The sequence below is a fragment of the Nyctibius grandis genome, chromosome 8 (genome assembly GCF_013368605.1).
Source record: "Nyctibius grandis isolate bNycGra1 chromosome 8, bNycGra1.pri, whole genome shotgun sequence".
NCBI lineage: Eukaryota > Metazoa > Chordata > Aves > Nyctibiiformes > Nyctibiidae > Nyctibius > Nyctibius grandis.
Window position 1 is genome coordinate 25,721,962 of NC_090665.1, and position 18,723 is coordinate 25,740,684.

General features: G+C 38.6%; 1 protein-coding gene across 1 annotated transcript in view; it reads left to right on the top strand.

Annotated features, from left to right (window-relative positions):
* NR5A2 (nuclear receptor subfamily 5 group A member 2) overlaps positions 1–18,723 on the top strand; it is an 88,875-nt gene that overhangs the window by 66,804 nt on the left and 3,348 nt on the right. The window lies entirely within an intron of this gene.

The following is an 18,723-nucleotide window of genomic DNA, read 5'->3' on the forward strand; positions in this document are numbered from 1 at the left end:
ATGATTAACATTCAGCCAGGGCATTCAGGCTTCCCCACATTCCACCTGAATTTAGAAAAATACTTACTGCACACTTGTCAAATCCAGGCTCATATCTCAACCCTAGTGTCTAACTACAGTAAGCATCAGAGGATAATACTGGCAAAGAAACATTTCCTAAATTTTATGTAATCATTTGGAATTCAGGAAGGATCGATTAGTATTCAGGAGATGTGACTGCTCAATATTTATACCATAGAGACTTGGCAGAAGCAAATAATAGTACATAAAGCTGATGCTTGTCTTAATTAAATGCAGTATAACAGGTGTTGGGGATTTTTTTTCTTAGTGAAGAGAGCAGTTTAGCAATGACCAGATATAACTCATTCTGAAGTTCAGAGTTTAAAACTAATCAATATGTATTTATAACAAGGGAGGGACCAAATATAATTTATTATTAGCTGACAGCTGACTAGTAGATTAAAAACAAGATTCATTTAAGTAGGTTTTCCCACATACTAATTTCTGACAAAATATTTGCTCCCTTTGATTATTGATTATTTTTTGCTGTACTAACGGTATTTCAAATAGACTTTTTGAAATGAACGTCTCATCTGCAGATAAACTGGGAATGAAACCAGAGAACATAGAATGAGACAGCTAGGATGATACTTTCACTGTGACAAACTTATTAATATTAACATTTCCTAATTTTATGATTAGGAATCCTTAATGGAAGGTGATATTTTATAATGCTCCTTTAAAGTATACAATCTACATATGTGATGATGAACAGGTGTTGACCAGCAGACAATGCAAGGGTGACAGGCACAATTCCAGCACACCTACAGCCCAGGCTTGTCTCAAATGTCACAGAAAAAAGTTTTGAGAGGGAACATGAAGAAGGTGGATAAAGAGATCTGGCATATTGAGCATGAGAGAGGAGAAAGCAGAAAAGGTCTGGAAAGGTGTCGAGTGGGAAATGGAGATGGCATTGCGGGCAATTCAGAGGCAGGAGATGATCTTGTGATGCTGCATGACTGATAATAGGTAAGAAAAAAACAGCTACAAGACCATGAAAGTGAACACAATTTATCTCTGATGTAGCAGGGGAAAGCAAAGACGCAAAAAGATAGGGAAGCAATGAGCTCAGAAGGGTGTCTTGGCAGCGCCATTTGCCAAGGCCAAAGGAAGAAATGCAGTGGTAATTGAGAGGTAATATGATGAGGCAACATGGTATTTGTTAAAAGTTTAATCTAGTAAACAATGGCTCCTGTGCACATCCCATGGAAGTCAATGAGAACACATTTGCAGGATGAGCTATGTAATATTAGTTTGGGATTAATTATATTAGAAAAATTTAAAGGTGAAGATCACTGTCTTTTGGAAGACCTCATCTCTGGGTATAATGGAGGCTCTGTTTCTTGAAATCTGAAATCAAGATGACCACTTCTCTAAATCATTATGATACAGCTCTATCAAAAGTTATAGACTTGATGTCCAGCTGCTGGATGGAGATCTATGGCTTGCATTGAGCAGAAGGCTGAAGGAGGTAACGATGATGATTATATAGGTCCTTTCTTGTCCACAAATCAGTGAAAGTAAATTTCATAGGCAAGAAGTTTAAATTTATCATGAATCCCCTAATTTCACAGTTTTTACAAACTTTTCTCCATTTGCCAAGTTTGAATTTGATAACTTCTAATATGAGCAGTTGTCAGCAACCTTATATAGTCCCTTGCTGCTGCATGTCCTATATTGCCTTGAAAATTAGGGATAAATCTATTAGAGATGATGAGGACCTGTAGAATACTTAAACAGCCATTCTGCTCCTGGAACACTTAACTCTTCTCTGGGTCTCAAGCGAAGCAGCCAGGCTACTCCACTCTGCCACTAGAAGAGCTATTCCACTTTTCTACTTTAATCCTCTGGGAAAGTAAAGCAAATGAATATGGACAAAACCTCATTTCAGAATCATCTCATGAGGGACGTTCTCGTTTCATGGAGCCAGCATTGCCCAACAGAGAAATCAACCCTTGTCTCTAATTCTGCTTCTGACTCCATTACTGACTATGGAGCTTTGAAGTCTCTTAAATGATATCTCGACTACCCTGACTGGTAAATGAAAACCAGAGTTATCTACCTATGTAAATAGTGACGAAATCCAGAGTATTAAAGATACTATGTAAGGTACAACCAAATTGAAACAACGTTGTTTGAAATATCTATAGACACCATAACCAAGACCATTGTTAAAAAGAATCTGATTTAAAATATCTTGAATAGATTTTGAGAAAATTTGATCCTTTCCTTTATAAATTACTCAACATGAAAGTAGTTCCTTGCTGTATTTTCATATTAGGGTCTAAGACTTTGCAAAAAATTTGAAAAGTCATCTTTTGAGAGACTATTTTTAGACGTGAAATTTAGCATTTTAGCACATGCAGGACAGTGGATTTTCTTTTGCCCTGTTCTTTTATTTATCTGCTTTTTCTGATTTCTTTATAGAGAAACAAAAGCAGAGACATATTCCCTTCACTTTATCTGTCAAGATCCATAGCAAAGCCAAACAATTAAAAATCAGTCCTTAAATTTCTTATAGATGCTAAATGATGATGTATGGAGTGACAACTTTGATAAAAAACCCTTTGCTCTTGAGAACACTTTTTCAGTGAGCTGACAGGTTTTAGTCCAGCCTCCCATGCAGGTTCCACACATTGTGCAGGCAGTATGAAAGAAAGTAGGACAGTGTCTATCTTACAGGTATCTAGCTAAATGAAATCTCCAATCAATTAGCTTTGTGAAAAAAATCCACATAATATAAAAAGAATAAAATACAAATGCTGGTGTTATAATCTATAGTTAAGAATTAAACCATTATTTTTAATAAATAAATCTTTAATCATTCGTCTCAGCCTTGGGTGTAGGAGTCATGAATGATAAACTTTTTGCAGGAATTCCAGAGATAGCTTTCTGTTTCATAGCTGATTGAGTTTTTTGAATAAACTACACTAAGTTATAGAGGAAATTTAATAATCACTGTTGATTTGTCCTGATTTTATTTCATAAAACGCAATGAATGTTGCAAATTCATCTCTCATGTAACTGTTGAGTACAATGGCATTATTCAAGGCATGAACTTGATCCAATCTGATCATTACTGCTTTATGTTGTTGTCTGCTTGTCTGACAGCTGCAAGCCATGGAATAAAAGATTAACCGTCTTCAGCAAGTACTTTTTCTTTTCATGTTGTTTTTTTCTAAAATGCATATTTTACAAGGTTTTGAAATAACAATAGGATTAGATGCTTGAGAGAAAATTAGGTCATATATTTGTTAGATACAAGTCTCACAAGTAATTAGAAACATGGGTATCAAGCAATATTTGTATTCTGTACTGCTGCCTTTGTGTGGAGACAGTAGGGATTTCAGAATAACCCAATCAACGTGCTCGGCACTTTCTCGCTCTCTAACATGTTTATAGAATACTAGTAAGGATGGCTTTTATACAGCTCCTGTAAGGGGGAAAAATTACCTGCACATAACCCACATTTACATGTGTCTCTACTTTTGGAATACTTCTACAATTTCTATCCCATTTTTAATGTACATTTTAGATCTTTAAGGTGCAAGTTTGAATGTATGATATATGTAACAGAGGAAGTATGGGATTGTATAGATTTTTTTTTAGCTGCTATTGGCAGAAGTGTTTAACATCAACGGTTACTTTTGTTAGCCAGGTTTCCCAGCACGACATGGGAATAAATGGCTATATATTAAGGTATAGATAAATGAATGAATATCCTTAATCTTGAAGCCAGTAAGACCACCCTATAGTCTTAACTTGAATATGTGCTTAAAAGCTTCACTGAATGAGGAACGTGCTAAAGGACTATAATGGCTAAATTCACTTTGCAGTTGTAACAGACAACTTCTTAAATACTTTTAAAACCAGAATGTATAACTAAAAACTGCTCCTCATGTATTTCTAGTAAAAAACATACATTGCAAAAGCTCTTACCTGAAAGTTTATAGATGGGTGACTGTCAGCCATTTATTGGAGACGCACTGTAGACTATGTCAAATTCCCCTCTTTCTCTTATCCCTTTGCTGCTTGTGCAAGACTGGACACTGGAAGAGAAACAAAAGCAATGGCTGTCTCTGAGGGAGTTAAAATAGGTGAAATACTGTAAGAAACAATGAAAAGAAGTAGCAGGAGAATTAAACAGGAGGCTAGGGGGAAAGAAAGCATCTGCATGAGTGATGGGAGAAGAGTGGCAGAGAAGAGGATATCTGGGCAGAGCAGGAGCCAGGAGCAGTCAATGAAAACAAGGGATGGCAGTGCTGTGGATCAGAGGAACAGAGAAAGACTGGAGGGCTTAAGATAGGAAAGGAGTCAAGAAAACAGGGGAAAAGGCCAGGAAGAAAAGAGAAACCATGGAGCTATGATCAAAGCCAAGCCAGAGGTGGAGAAGGAGGAAACAGAAGTGAACAGGAAAGAAACAATGAAGGAACATTCAAAAACAAACTTTATGGCCCAGCCTTGAACGCAGCTGTGATCATTAATTGGGAGGCCGAAGGGGACTGTGCAGAAACACTCTTTCCCAAGCTCATGGCTTGGAGTGTGTCCCCATGACTTTTGTTGGCAGGAAAGGGGAGGGAGTGAAAATTGCAACTCCTTAGGCTCTGGCAAAGCTGCTACCAAGATTGGATGAATCTCTCAGAGCAGGTGTTCCCTCTATTGCTCTGGTCCTGTGCAGAGCCATCAAAGCACAGGACAAACTGAAAGAGTGAGCCCCAAAACAGTCCATGTGGCTTGCAGAAGTTTAATCTGCATGTGGCCATCCTCCTAAGGATATTTTAAGAGTTCTTCTTCATAAGATTATTTAAAGATTAATAAGGAAAATCCTACATTTAACATCATCTCCAGTACTGGGAGGGCTTGATGTGTATTATAAATGTATTGCACAAAACCTCTGCTTGCCAGGTAAAGGAAAGTCTCATCTCAAGAAAGAGAAAGATTTCAACATCAGAATGGAATGACACTACAACAGCATCTTTCCTCTCTCCCAACATCAAAAGTTGTAATATAGATCAGTGAACAGCTCAGGACAAGATAGATGATGCTATCCAGTCTTTTACTGGGGGAAAACCCATTGCCTAAGCAGAATAAATGATATAGACTGTTCTTCAAGCCCAGTCTGAGGCAGGCTGGATGGGCGGTAGCTTGAGAAAATCCTTTCCTCCTAAGTCCATCTCTTCTGGGAGACATTTGACTTTAGAGAATAGAGTCACCAGCAAGGTTGAAAAGGACAGGTATCAGACTTGCATCCCCTAAAGAAGTGCTGGAAAACAACATTAAACACTGAAAATATTATTTCAGAGAGGAACATTGCTAAGAGGTTACTGTGGGAGCGGTGTCACCTAGTCTGCACACTGTGCTCCTGCTGGCCAGCTCTTACCTGCATTTCTTCCTCCCTTTCTGTTTTGAGACAGGGATAAAAGATCCTCACAATTAATTAAAAACCTAAATAAAAATACCAGAGATGAGCCAGGGAGTAAAGAGGGAACAAAGCAATTAAGAACATGCCTGCTAAAAATTCACTAGGCATACTGTAAAATTCAGAGATCATCGTGCCCCTCAAAAATGCAGCAGAGAGCAGACACTTAAAAGAGCTTTCAATTACTTACGTGCCTTTGGCTCCCTTTCAGGATGCCATGGAACTGGAAACAGCCGTGGTAAATGTAGTTTCTCTGCATTTGCCTTTCTTGACAAAACAGCTCCAACATTTTGATCTCACGAATAATAATCTCTTTTGTGTTTCCTTTTCAACTAACTGCAGACTTTTGCAAGTTAAAAATTAATGACACCTTCTCTTCCTCTTTTTTTTTTTTTAAACAAAAAACTTCCATGCTCTTTCCTGAAAAAAAAAAAATTCTTTTTCCTACCACCTTTAACTATTACTCTAAACAGCATTCAAACCACTCTTTCTCCCTCCTTCTGCAGTAACACACAAAACAAATTCCACCACAAAACCACCTGGCTCGTGGAAACCATTATTTTGAAGATGAAACATTGTGTTGTGTCCTTTACCACTATTATGAGCAGTCAGTCTGTTAGAACAGATTGGGCGATTATAGGCTAGTCTTTTCAGAGAAAGCCATGGGTTTCAAGTTAGCAGCAACCATCTATCAATTCCTGAGATTATGCCATGATTTACTGTCATAGCATCATGTATTCTCTGATTTTCTGCCTCCTGTGAAACATTGTGCTTTCCTTTTCTATTGATGTATCAACTATAATAGTTACAAGCAGCTACAGAAAAATCAATAGTGAACTTTCATTACTGTGCACATAAAGAGTACCATGCTGTGAGAGAGCACCTACCTGTTAAATAGTCACCAGCAGTAAGGTGCGCTATAAATGTCTGTTATTTTGATCTAAATGAAGAATGTCTGAATTTGAAACATCAAATAACTAGGATTTTCGACACCACTGGATTCTATGTCAAGTTTTTCCAGTATGTGATTTTTTTTTCCAGCTGTCAGGCTTGATTTGTCTTTTCTGTGCTAGGATCTGTGTATTTTTTTTAAACCTGAAGCTGACTCAGGAAATTAATATCAAAATAAATAAAGTATTGCTGGGCTGTGCTTAGCTATAAGCTCATTAGGTTTGGTTGGACAGAAGTGGTATGAATCATGTTAATCTTTGTTGAACTAGTCTATATCTTACTAGTCAAAGTAAGCTGACTTTGATTAAGATGAGCAGACCAATAATCTCTGTGTTAAACACAGATAGAATAGAGGTGAAAGAGGTAGTACAGTGTTACCACAGACTCAGAGGTGCTCCTAGGACTGTGTGCCAGGAAAAGCACTGAGTTGCTTTTCAATGCACAGTTTGGAAAAAAAAAAAGGTATAATTTTTTGGTTTAATATATTTATTTGTCTGTGGGAACATGTTAACTTCCAGTTAGTGAATGTAAATGACGAATGGCAAGAACAGTAAACAGGGGAGTGTATTGCCTTGAACATGTCCAGGGCATTTGGCTTTTCAGGTCATTTCTCCAGCAACTGGGTAGGAGCCCCTGCAGGGCGGGCAGGCAGTTCTGCTGCAGCAGTTAGTGGTTACTTTGGCATTTTGAGACCATAGTGATTTACAACTATAAATGCACTGTTCGTTGCTGAACACTGTAGATTTGAAAGCCTGTGCATTTCCATGAAACTAAAGGATGCACATGTGTACTTACATGAACCCTATCCTGCCAAATGCAGATCCCACTGTCTGCTGTGGCCACAAGTTACAAGGAAAGCACTGTTTCTTGGCCTGGACATGACTTTCAGGAAAAGTAACCTTTAAAGAAATCCAAATCGCTTTTACAATTTTCATAGTGCTAACTCATATAACTTTTACCATAAAATGAAAAACGGGACAGAAATTTCATTCCAAATGGCAATTCACAGTCCTGTCTGTAAAAAAGTACCTGCAGGTAGGGAAACACCCCTGGCTTTGAAGAGTACAGTGAGATCTAGCTAGAACCGACCTTAATCCAACGAGTGTTGATTTAGATGGATCTAGAATGAAAAATCCTTCCAGATCATAAGTGACAAAGGCAAAATCCACAGTCTAATTCAATAAAGCATCAAGGGACTTGGTAGAGCGTCACTGGGACCCTGAGGGCATCTATATCATTGGTGGGGTGAGCTTGGCCAGGGCAGGAAAAGTGCAAGTTTGCAGGAGGCTGAGCTCCTTCCTGTTCCCCAGCCTCTCTGCAGACTGTCACAGCAGACACTGCGCAGGGCCAGAGGCACGCTTGCTTCCTTCATCTGACATATGGCATCAGGGGACCAAAAAGTACCTCTGCCCTTGTGCAGGGAAGATGAGTATTTTGGCATCACGTTAGGGGCAGCTCCAGCCAGAGACTAATGGGATCTGGAGCCCCTTAATTCATGCTCCTCTTGTTAAACCTATGACTGTGTTGTCTATGGAAACTTCCCATCCATATCTAACCACACATTTGAGTCTGAGATGAGCAGAGAGCACAAATCTGGAGTTTACCTGACTTATTTCTGCTGTTCCTCACTGAGCAATTGAAATGTTAAAAATGTGCTGAGGCACTACCTTATCTGAGAGCCTCCGGTCCTTCCCGATCAGGGATTCTTGTCAAGAAATCAGAGGTAGCTGAGAAATAAAACTCTCTTCTAAGAGCCTCATACTTGAAATGCAGGTGTAAGAGTATTTTCTCTATTCCACACTTCTCTACCCTAACTGATGCGTAACCATGTTGCCAGGGGGACTTTCAGGTGAGCTTTTCTTTAGCTTTCATATTTCTGTGTTTAAAAGCATAAGCAATGCAGGTGAAGAACAGTTGTGTACACAAAGTCTTGGGGAAAAGAGTCCAAAGGCTGACACACATCTGCCTGCCTCTCCAGTGTTTCCTGCATGCCAGCACTGACACTCGCAGAGTGCCAGCGTAGCTGCAGATATCCCCATTCGGGCTTCTGTCACTCTCGTTTGCCAATCCACTTCCACAACTAAGTGCAAACATATGTCACAGTAAAAAAAGGAAATTTGCAACTTACACTCAGATCAATAGGCAATGTCAGAAACAATATGCTTCGAAATACTGCAGCAGAAAATTACTTACTTTAGTTGTGTTTACTGTCCATGAAAGCAAGGCTGAGTGTACAGAAGAAGAAACTGTTTCTGTTTTCCACCACCTAGCAGGAGGCCCGGTGGCCTGTGCCAGCCAGGGGACAACTGGGCCGGGGCAGGAGCCCTGTCTCAGGGCCACCAGCTCTGCTGTCACTCAGTGAGGAGCACCAGCGCATGGTGCCGTGCATTTATGTAAATTCATGGGCTGCTGCAGTCAGGTGTAGTAATGATCTGATGACTGATACACGCACGTATACGATGGGACCAAACTCTTTCAGCACTAAGCAATTAAATGAATGCTTTATATTACTTCAATAAAATTATATAAGAAAACAGTTCTTTTACTAATTTCCACCTCCCATATCTTACACAGAGGTGATTACCTTTTTCATGTTTTTTCTAAACTAGAATCACCTTCCACTGATACAGCTTAGTTCAGTGAAAAAAACACTGTTAGTGCAAATATTGGCACATAAAAATGGTAAAATCATGTCTTTAGAAGTCTCAAAAAAGAGGAAAAATACGTTTTTGAAATTTGTCTGAGAGATGATTGGTTGATTGTCTTACACTAAGCCTTGTCTAAAAATAGTGCAAAAGACTTAAAACTCTGAATTACTTGTCAGTTACATTGACAGAAAGTCATAGTATTGTACCTCTTAGATCAGCATATCACTAAAACACCTTTGCGTAACTATATTTCTTCTTTTAAAGAGAATATATTGTAATAATCTTTGTTCGTGTGGGACTTTGGATCTAAACAAAAGGATAGAGCCAAACAAAATTCACCAAGTAATAAAAAAGTGGTATGAAGTCCTACCCTTATCTGGAAATCACTATAATGATATAACTGGCTGGTCTAATATTTTTAACCAAGTTCAAAAAAGTTTGAAATATAATAATTAAATGCAAATACAGTCCTGATCCCAAAGACCAGAAGAATGCCTTTAAGCTAGTATTTATAACAAGAGCTATTCGACTGAGCTCTCTTGTAAATTTTATCATACCTGAGGCAGTTTTCCTCAGTCGATTAGCTGGAAAGCTGAATATATCCTGAGGCAAACCAGACATCTAGTACAGGCTAAATTCAACTACTGGAGCCTAAATTTGGCTTAATATATCCCCACTTGGATCTGCCTGTTTAATTCTCTTTCATATGATAACGTTGGTTTATTCATAGTCTGGACTTGCCACCTGAACAAACTGTACCTCATATCTTATTCTAATGGAATAAGAAAACTTTGCAAAACCCACAAAAGTTCCTGACTGAAAATCAAATGCAAATTTGGGATTAAAAAGTGTTTTGTAAAGTGACTACCAGATTAGTACAGAGAGATTTTTTTCCCCTAAGGAGTAGTGCTTTTTATGATCATGCATTTTTTATACTCTGCAGAGACAGATGGGCTTTATAAAAGGATACAGCCTGCTACTCAAAAGGGTTTCAGTGGCAGCTGCATTTCTGTGTTTTAAGCTCAGTAGAAAATTATATTTGATATTTTTCCAGAAAATATTTATATTTCTTCTTTTAGGACTATATCACCCCTTGGTGTAGTTCCAGTTGCAGCAGTAGAAATACCTCCGAGATTAACCTGGTCCATTATTCCTATTTTAAACGGTACTTGAGTAGTAGGAGAGGAATAGAAAGGGAAAGGACAGGTAATGTGCAAGCTTCTCATGAGTGTAATAAATCCAATTATTCAGAAAAGTTGCAAATGTCCAAGCAAAAGCAGAGCAAATATTTTCTAGATAAAAGCAAATCTTTCTAAAATTTTCATTCCTTTTTCTAAACATTCAGCAGCTTCTCAGCTAAATAATAGATTGTTTCTTGCTCCTCTCTACATTATACCATACTGGCCATTACTGCAAGTTGCATGTAGCACCCTTTCTGCCTCAGTTCATAACTTCGAGGATTTTGTATGATGTCCCTATCACCATTCCCAGGAACTTCATAAATATTTACGACATCTTAAACTACTCACACCCTACAAATTGTAGACATTGACAGCCAGTTCTCTTAAAACACCAACAATCCTGTGTTGTTCATGTGCTACTAAAGATTAAAATGATGTTTCAGAAATTAACCGGGAAAACCATTTGGTTCAATAAAATTACTCTTTATTCTATTTTTTAAACTCTTATCAGAAGCCTAGTTTCTGCTTTTATCAAATGTAATACTTTTTTCTAGTAACTCTAAGTGTGATATAAACTAGTGCTATGGCTGTAAATTTGTCTCCATTTAAGCATATATATATTTTGAAGCCTACTGATAGCATGATAATTAACATACTAGTTTTCTTATCTATGCTTATTCCAATTGAATATTTGGAACACAGACGTGTCCAGCCCAGACATATAATACGAAACTGGGATTAGGTGAGGAGTTAGGAAAAATGAGTTTTGACTCACATTCTTTCTCAGTTTATCTGTGAGACCTTCGCTAAATCACTTCTGCCCCAGTTTATCAACGTGTGCCGGCATACAAATATAACCATGGCTCCACAAGATAGTAGTTATACAATTTTTCCCTGGAAAAGAGAGACTTAGGTTGAGATATTTTTTTCTAGTATTCATCTGTCGTTTACCTTAAGTGGTCACTAGGTCAAATATACAAACAAACCTGGAAGCAGGAACCAGAAACCCACGTCAGCCCAGGCAGGTTCCCTCACCAGTAGCCTGCAAAGGCAGGCTATAAATCTGGGCTTAAATTAACTAGGGTTATTTTTTTCAGTGCAGCAGCCAAGCTTCAACCCAAAGACTGGAGCTCACCTTCACTGAGAACAGCCTGTAGCTAGCAATAGCTAAGACCACCCTCTGTCATGGTGGGAGACTCCGGTTGTTTGGGGAATTTCCTTGAAGGCACAACAGAGCAAGTGCTGTTCAAATTCCCATTCCTCTGTCACGTCTTGAAAGCAGCAGCTACTCTCTTATGTGGAACCTAATCCTACCAGTGAACACTAAGCATGGATTAAAATACCTACAGAATAAGCCTTTAGGCAATAGACAGGCTGCCCTCAGTCCCAAATGAGCAAGAGACAATCAATGTGTTGCATTGCTCACCCAAAGGAGGAGCAAGTCTGGGACATCAGCAAGGGCATAATTCCAGGCATGGAGGAAGCTTTAGAAAGTGAAGGAAAGTGAGGCGGTACTGGAGTTTAGGCACGGCTAAGATGAAGCACCAGTAGTGGAACCACTGCCTGGGACATGGTGCCTGTGGTCTGTCCCAGCATCTTCTGGGCTGGGCCATAGGTTCATTAACCAGCTATCCCAGCTGGCTCTCCACACCCCTGGCTGTGTGGCTGTACCTGGCCATGCTTTTCCCTCATGAATCTCAGTGAGAAACACTGGACTTTATTTAAGGGTGTAGCTGGCTGTGGACTTTGGGCCAGGACTTGTGAGCAGCTCTTCCTCCAAAGAGGCCTGGCAGGATCTTGTTTTATTGTGTTTCAGTGACCACCATATCATGTATGCCTCATTTGCAAGTAATAAGGATGTTGGTTCCTGGCGTGCCAGCATGAGAAACGGGTGGAGATTTTGTTTGTTTGTTTAATTTTCAAGTCAGTAAATTCAGCCTGAGCTGTTGAAAGTCAAGCTGTTTCATTTTCCTAAGTGATGACTCAGTAATTACACCAGTCATAAAGATTCAAGAGATCAAATTAGGCTTTGCCCTTCGTCTTTACCAGGACTGCAAGAAAAGAAACAACTGAAATTTAGTAAAATAATTTCACAGTTGCACAAGGAAAGGAATCCAACTTATTTCCCCACATCTCCCTTTCCACTACAGAGCTAACAGTAGCAAAAGCAATTATAAAATTCTTCACAAAAGTCAATAAGCGTGGTTCTTAATTAGATTATATTCTCAGTAAGAATCTGTCATTTTACAATCTTTTTGAAATAGAAAAATACACTTCAATATTTAAAATAACACTAGAAAGAAGCCTATTACTACGAAACAACACTAAAATATATTTCAGTTGAGTCTGAGTTGTTCTGAAACAAAAGTCCATCAAGATCGAATACTGAGGGGATCAAATAGGATTCAGACTAAGAATTACAGCTTGTTCTCTCATAAGCATCTTATTCTTGCTTTAAAAATATATATCATTTTACCCAGTACTTAGGTGTGAATGAAATACATTGCTATAGAGAAATTTAATCAAGATTTTCAAAACAATGTGCCCATTATCTGATGTTACGTTCAACTGAAAATGAAAATTACTTTATGACCCCAATAAACAGTCAGAGATCGATCGTTGCACTGCTACAGATGGCTTAACCACTGCAAAAAAAAAAAAAAAAAACAAAAGAATCCTTCTAAAGACAGGAAAAGTTTTCTATGCTTTCAGTTTGGGCTTGGGAGTCTGAAGAAAATAAAAGTGGTTTCTGTTGTTATAATGTAAAGGTTTTTCAAGGTTTGGAAAGCACCTTACCACTGATTAACAAACACATCTATCAACAACTGTTTCCCATGACTTCTAAGTAAATAATACTCAGCACAACCCTGCTGTAATAAAATTGAGGGGAATTTTGCAGTAAGGAGCTTATCCTTACCATAAATCTTCCTTCATTATAGCATTTTGTCTGTCAAGAAGGCTTAGCTATAGAATGGCATACATCTGCCTTCGTGACAGATGTGCTATATGGAACCGCTGTTGTTGCCATTACTTTCAATGAAGGAGAATTGTGGGTAATTTTCAGAGATTGGCACTTTATCAACTATTACTACTCTTGCCCTCAAAAAAATTTTTGTTACATGTCAAAATCTACCCGTGTTTTAAGCCCCGTAACCCAGAGGGTTTGCAAGGCTAGCAGAAAGCAGGTAAAGAAACTAGGAAAAAGCTGTGTTTAAACAGAGGAAGGTTTGGTAACGTCACCTCCATCCCGTATAGTTCCCTTTCTTTGAACTATTCTGGAGGAAAAACCTTCATGAGCATTAACATATTCCATCTTCAAGGTCAAACGGGAATTGGCCTCTTACCAAAGCCTGATGGGAACCCCGACTTCGGGCTGAGGAGGCATGTTGTACCTTTCCCTGATAAAATAGCATGTTTCTAAGTGGAGGCAATGCTGCTCATTAGGCCATGCAGTCTGGCTGGAAAGAACAGTCAAACCTCTCAGAGGATGAGCCTGAAGGCCATCCTGGCCAAAAATACCATCACTAGAGTTTGGAAGACATCATCTTTTACATACATGTTTAACAGTCATTCCAAAGAGCTACTAAGCTTTGGGACCGGCTGGGTTTTAATAAAGTCCTTAAATGATGGGGCTTGTCAGCCCATCCAGGGTGAGGAAGCTCAACCCTGGCCTGGTATCACATCCTATTGCCTGAAGTATCTGTAAGATTGTTTTCCAGCCTTCTGAAAGTGAGAAATTTTTCCCCATGGAGAAGCCTAAACACAACCTTATTTCATCCTTGCAATACCAGGACTTGCAAGGGTGCAAAGTGCAGAGAGGCAGCTGAGCTGCGTGTGCACGCACCTCTTCGTCGCTTCGTGCAGAAAGAGTACCTGATAAGACACGAGCAGTAAAATTTAACTGGCTTTCTTTAGGAAACATTTACGCTGCTCCTAAGGAGTTACTGTTTTTCAAATTTAAATCTCTCGTTCTGTTTAATTTCTCTTTTCAAAATTCCCAGACCAAGGGAAGCTCTCTACAGATTAGTAGACCACCAAATCTTCAGTATTTCATGTTTGGAATATGAGAGGGAGAAAAATCTCTCTGAAACCTAAATATTTTCCCCCTCTAAAGACCAGACCCATTTTTGGAGAAAATATGTAAAAGTGTTCTCCTCAGGCTGAATGTTGTATGCAGTTTCAGCTTTAATGCACAGCTTTATAGCAGATGTAGAAAATAATCAAAATGGGGGGATTTCTGGGAATGCTGGCAGATCTTTACTGTGACTGCACAGCAGATCCTGACACACTATAATACTGGTTTTGTCTTAATCGTCAAAAGTAAGCTATTGAGAACAAAAATTCTTTGTTTGACAGAAAAGCAATTGCTATTTCTTGTAAAACATATAATATATTCCAGAAGACCTAAGGGTTTACTTTCCAATAAGGATAGAAAAAGATGTGTGCCCCACTGTGAGCTCACAGTAAGGCTGTTTCATGTAAAAAGTTGGTAATTAGTCCCTGAGTGAATAAAGTAGAAGAGATAAGAGACTGATACTTACTGTAGCAACACAAAACACTTTTTCTAGCTGCTAGGATTTAAAGGGCGTGTGGGTGGGAGGGGGGGACCTATTCCTACTCATTTAATTTACAAGCATCTAAACCTTGGAAAATGATTTCTTGCATTAAGCTTAAACATGTGTACTTTAAATTGTTACTAACCGATGTAAAGATTGATAGGAGACATTCCAATTCTAAATAGCAGACAGGAATGAAGAATTATATGAAAGCGTAAGACTGTTGTGCTGTACACATCAGTAGCAGATTTTATGCTCATTGTACACCACTGCCTTCAGCAGACTTACATACACCAGCAGTGCTTGACATTTCACCGAGTTAACTCTTGGTTAACTCAAAGGACCATTCAAAGGACCTTCATCAAAAAGGAAACACTTGGAAAACTAAACCACATACCTTTAGCTAGATTTATATAATAAATACTGAGAACAAACACAAACCTAAATGACAGGAAAACCATCTACTTACAAACCAAAGTTATTATTTAATAACATTTGTATTACTATCAGCTGAACACTAAGTACCAGAAGTGAAAACTGTATAGCATTTCTTGTTCTACCTGCAGAACTTGGAGCTACTGGAATTAACTTAATATTCACATGTTTTCCTTTGTTGTTGTTAACGTTTATTAGAGCTAGAGTTTGTGATTCTCTCTCAAAAATAACTGTGTAATTTATACTGCAACTACGTGTTTGGCAAACCTCTTTTTTAATATACAAATATACAAAACATCATATGAGAGCTGAGACATGACAATGGAGCTTTACACAGTGCTCTCACCACATCTCCTTTGACTTCTCTCTCTGTTCAGTTTATCTCATTTGCTTTACTGCAGCATTTATTGTTAATGTACTTGAGATAAGAGCACTTCTCAAAGTCACATCCAAAAATCTTAGTTAGCTCATGAACACTCACTCCAAAATACATAAGTGGTCATTGGGTTCCCTCTACATCCCCACTATTAAGATTGCAGTCCTGGAGAGGTCTACACACAGATGAATTCTGTAATGATGTCCTAAACTGTAATCATTTGGACTATGAGTATCTGATTCAGTACAGAAATGGTCAGGAAAATTTTACATATTTTCACTGGTTAACTAATAACATCTTGTTTACAAGCACTAAGCCTCACCACAAATATCAAGAATATTGTGTAGGGGAAATACATTAAAAGTATTTCCTCAGGCTGGATGTGGTATAGAAGCCCCAGGACTACTTTTTGTTTACTGTTAGTGTTAATTGGACTTGTTTTTACATCTGACTTCAGTGCTTATGTTGCCACATATGAGCATTTAAAGAAGTATCCACTGAGATGAGGAAAAAAACCCAACACAGACCACCTTCCCCCATAGTTCTGCAACATCCATGCAATTCAAGCCAGGCCACGTAGCTGACAAGCCTATAGGAACACATAATACAACACACAAGTACACCCGCTGCCAGGAGCCACCGATCCTGTATATCGGGGTAATAGAGATGAAATATTAAGCCTCCTTTCGACTAAGAGTATGATATCAATACAGCTGAAGACAGAAATGCATCTAAAACATACATGGAGTTCACCACTTCTGCCGGAAAACACAGAAAATTTGCAATTCTCAGATTTGTTTCTTCTTGATCTTTGTAAAAATTGATTTTTGTGACATTGTCAATAAAAATATATTCCATGCAGTAACATTTCGACAGAGAGCAAAAATGAGAATGAACCTGGTTTTCCAAGAAGTCAGCACAATTTAATCTCACAGTATCATTCAAAACAGACATGAACAGAAAGATGCACTTTTTGAATTTAAAGTTTCTAAAACTTCCTGATGTCCCTGATGACAAGGAAAGAGAGTTCAAAATACTGATTCTGAAATCATTATACATTTTATCTTGCTGTTTAACACAGTTTACTCTCCTGCACGGTCCCTGTTTTCTCTGGGAATTTCTTATGTTCTAACAATTCATTCATGATTGCATTTTGCATCTGAAAGCAACTTATTTAAAAGAATTGTTACTTTTTCTTTCTTAACTTTATGAGAATATGCTTAGAACACTCAATCTTTAAACCAGGTTATACTCACTACAAAATACCCTGGGAGTTTTATGTAGGTACGTAAAAAAATAAACAGCTATATTTTGTGCGAGAAAATGTCTGGTGTCATACATGAAAACATGATTATCCAAAGACCTCCAGAGACACTGGCAAAAAGACTTTGGATAAATGAGTTTGAATAGCTAAGGGGCCAGGCATAGAAGCTCTGAAGGTTCCAGTGCTCCTCATCCTGGATAATGCAAAGTTCCAACGATCTTTGTTGGACAGCCATCACAATTCCAGTATTGCCAGTGAGTTCTCCTTAAGCCAACTAGCAAAATTCGGACGGAGGTCATGTCCCCAGTTCCCAAGCAAGCAGCACAAATCTGGGAGCCACTAGCTTCATTTACACAGTGAAACTGTGACAGGAAGGAGGCAGGCAGTAATGACCACAGCAGGAAACACTCACTCCAGCTCATGCAAGAGTGAACGTGAAGCACAGCCAGCACACTCCAGAAAGGCTCCTGTTCAGAGCCTGTAACTCAGGCCACGGAGGCTGTGCATGCTACCCTGGGCTGCCATTGGGATCCTTGGCATCCTTCCTGTCCTCTTGTCCTGAATAAAATGTTTGCCTCCTCCAACCATTCCCTCGTGTTCCAGCACACAGTTATGTGCAGGAACCAATATTTGCTCTATTTAAAGCACTTCTAGGAAAAGGTACAGTGAGACCCAGTTTACAAAGCCTCCCAGTTGCTGATGGATTGGGGGACCAACGTGTGTTCCTGTTTTGTAAAGGAAAACACTCATTTCCCCTCCGATCAAAGGCTGGCATTTATGATGCCAAAATCCCCATCTCCTGTGCTCCAAGAACATCCATAGAAGAGCAGATTTGTCTTTATTCAAAGTGAATTAGCAGCATAGTTATGCTCAGTATTGTTGTGCTTTAGCATTACAAGAAACTGTTACAGTACTCTACTGACGATATAAATGATCAAACATCAACCAAAACAAGTTCTCCCAGCAAGAGCACTTTGATCACCTCACTCTTCCTGCATTATAGCAGCACTATAGTTTGCAAACTTTGGAATAACTTCTGCATTCTCTAGACATGTCGAAAGACTATGCCAGCAGAGTAATTTGTGCACAGGGAAGCAAATAATGAGTTAATATAAGGGCATTTATCTCTGACCAGCATTTCCACAGCTTGAACTTGCTGCATAGGGACAGAAGATAATCAGAGGCAGAGTGAACAAACTGTACCTGCCTTACTGATGCAAATGCCCCTGTTGTCCAACACCAAAAAAAAAAAAAAATCAGCGTGTTGGATTTCAGAAACCATATTCAGGTTAAAGGGCACCATTCTTATCTGGTATTCCACCTAAAGGACAATGATTTCATTTTATAAAGATCATTAGTCAATGAAATATATATTTTAGAGAGTTTCTAGTATAGAAGATTATTTTGGCAGTCACTGGAGTGTACCAGATGGTTCATTAACATAGGCTAGACAAGTCAAAGGCTTTCAGAATCATTTAGAAAATGTCAAACAGAAACAAGAACCCTGTCACTTTTTATTAGAATTAACTACATCATACCCTGGACACAGATTTCACCTTGGGTCAGAAAAATTAATACAGAATTATATGAATTGTGTAACATACTAGGTTAAAGATAGGGCTTCCTCTTGGGACTCATTTGCTAGCAATATATTATGGTCTTCTACTTTAGGAATCCTCAACCTTTCTTTTTGTAAGCTATGAAAAAAGCTGACCTTGCTCAGACTCCATTGGTGTCTAATTGATTAGAGGTATATGCAGAATTTCAACAAGACACTCCGCTAAAGCTCTTTTGTGTTCATTTTCCCAGGAAAGTTGGAAAAAGGGTTCACTG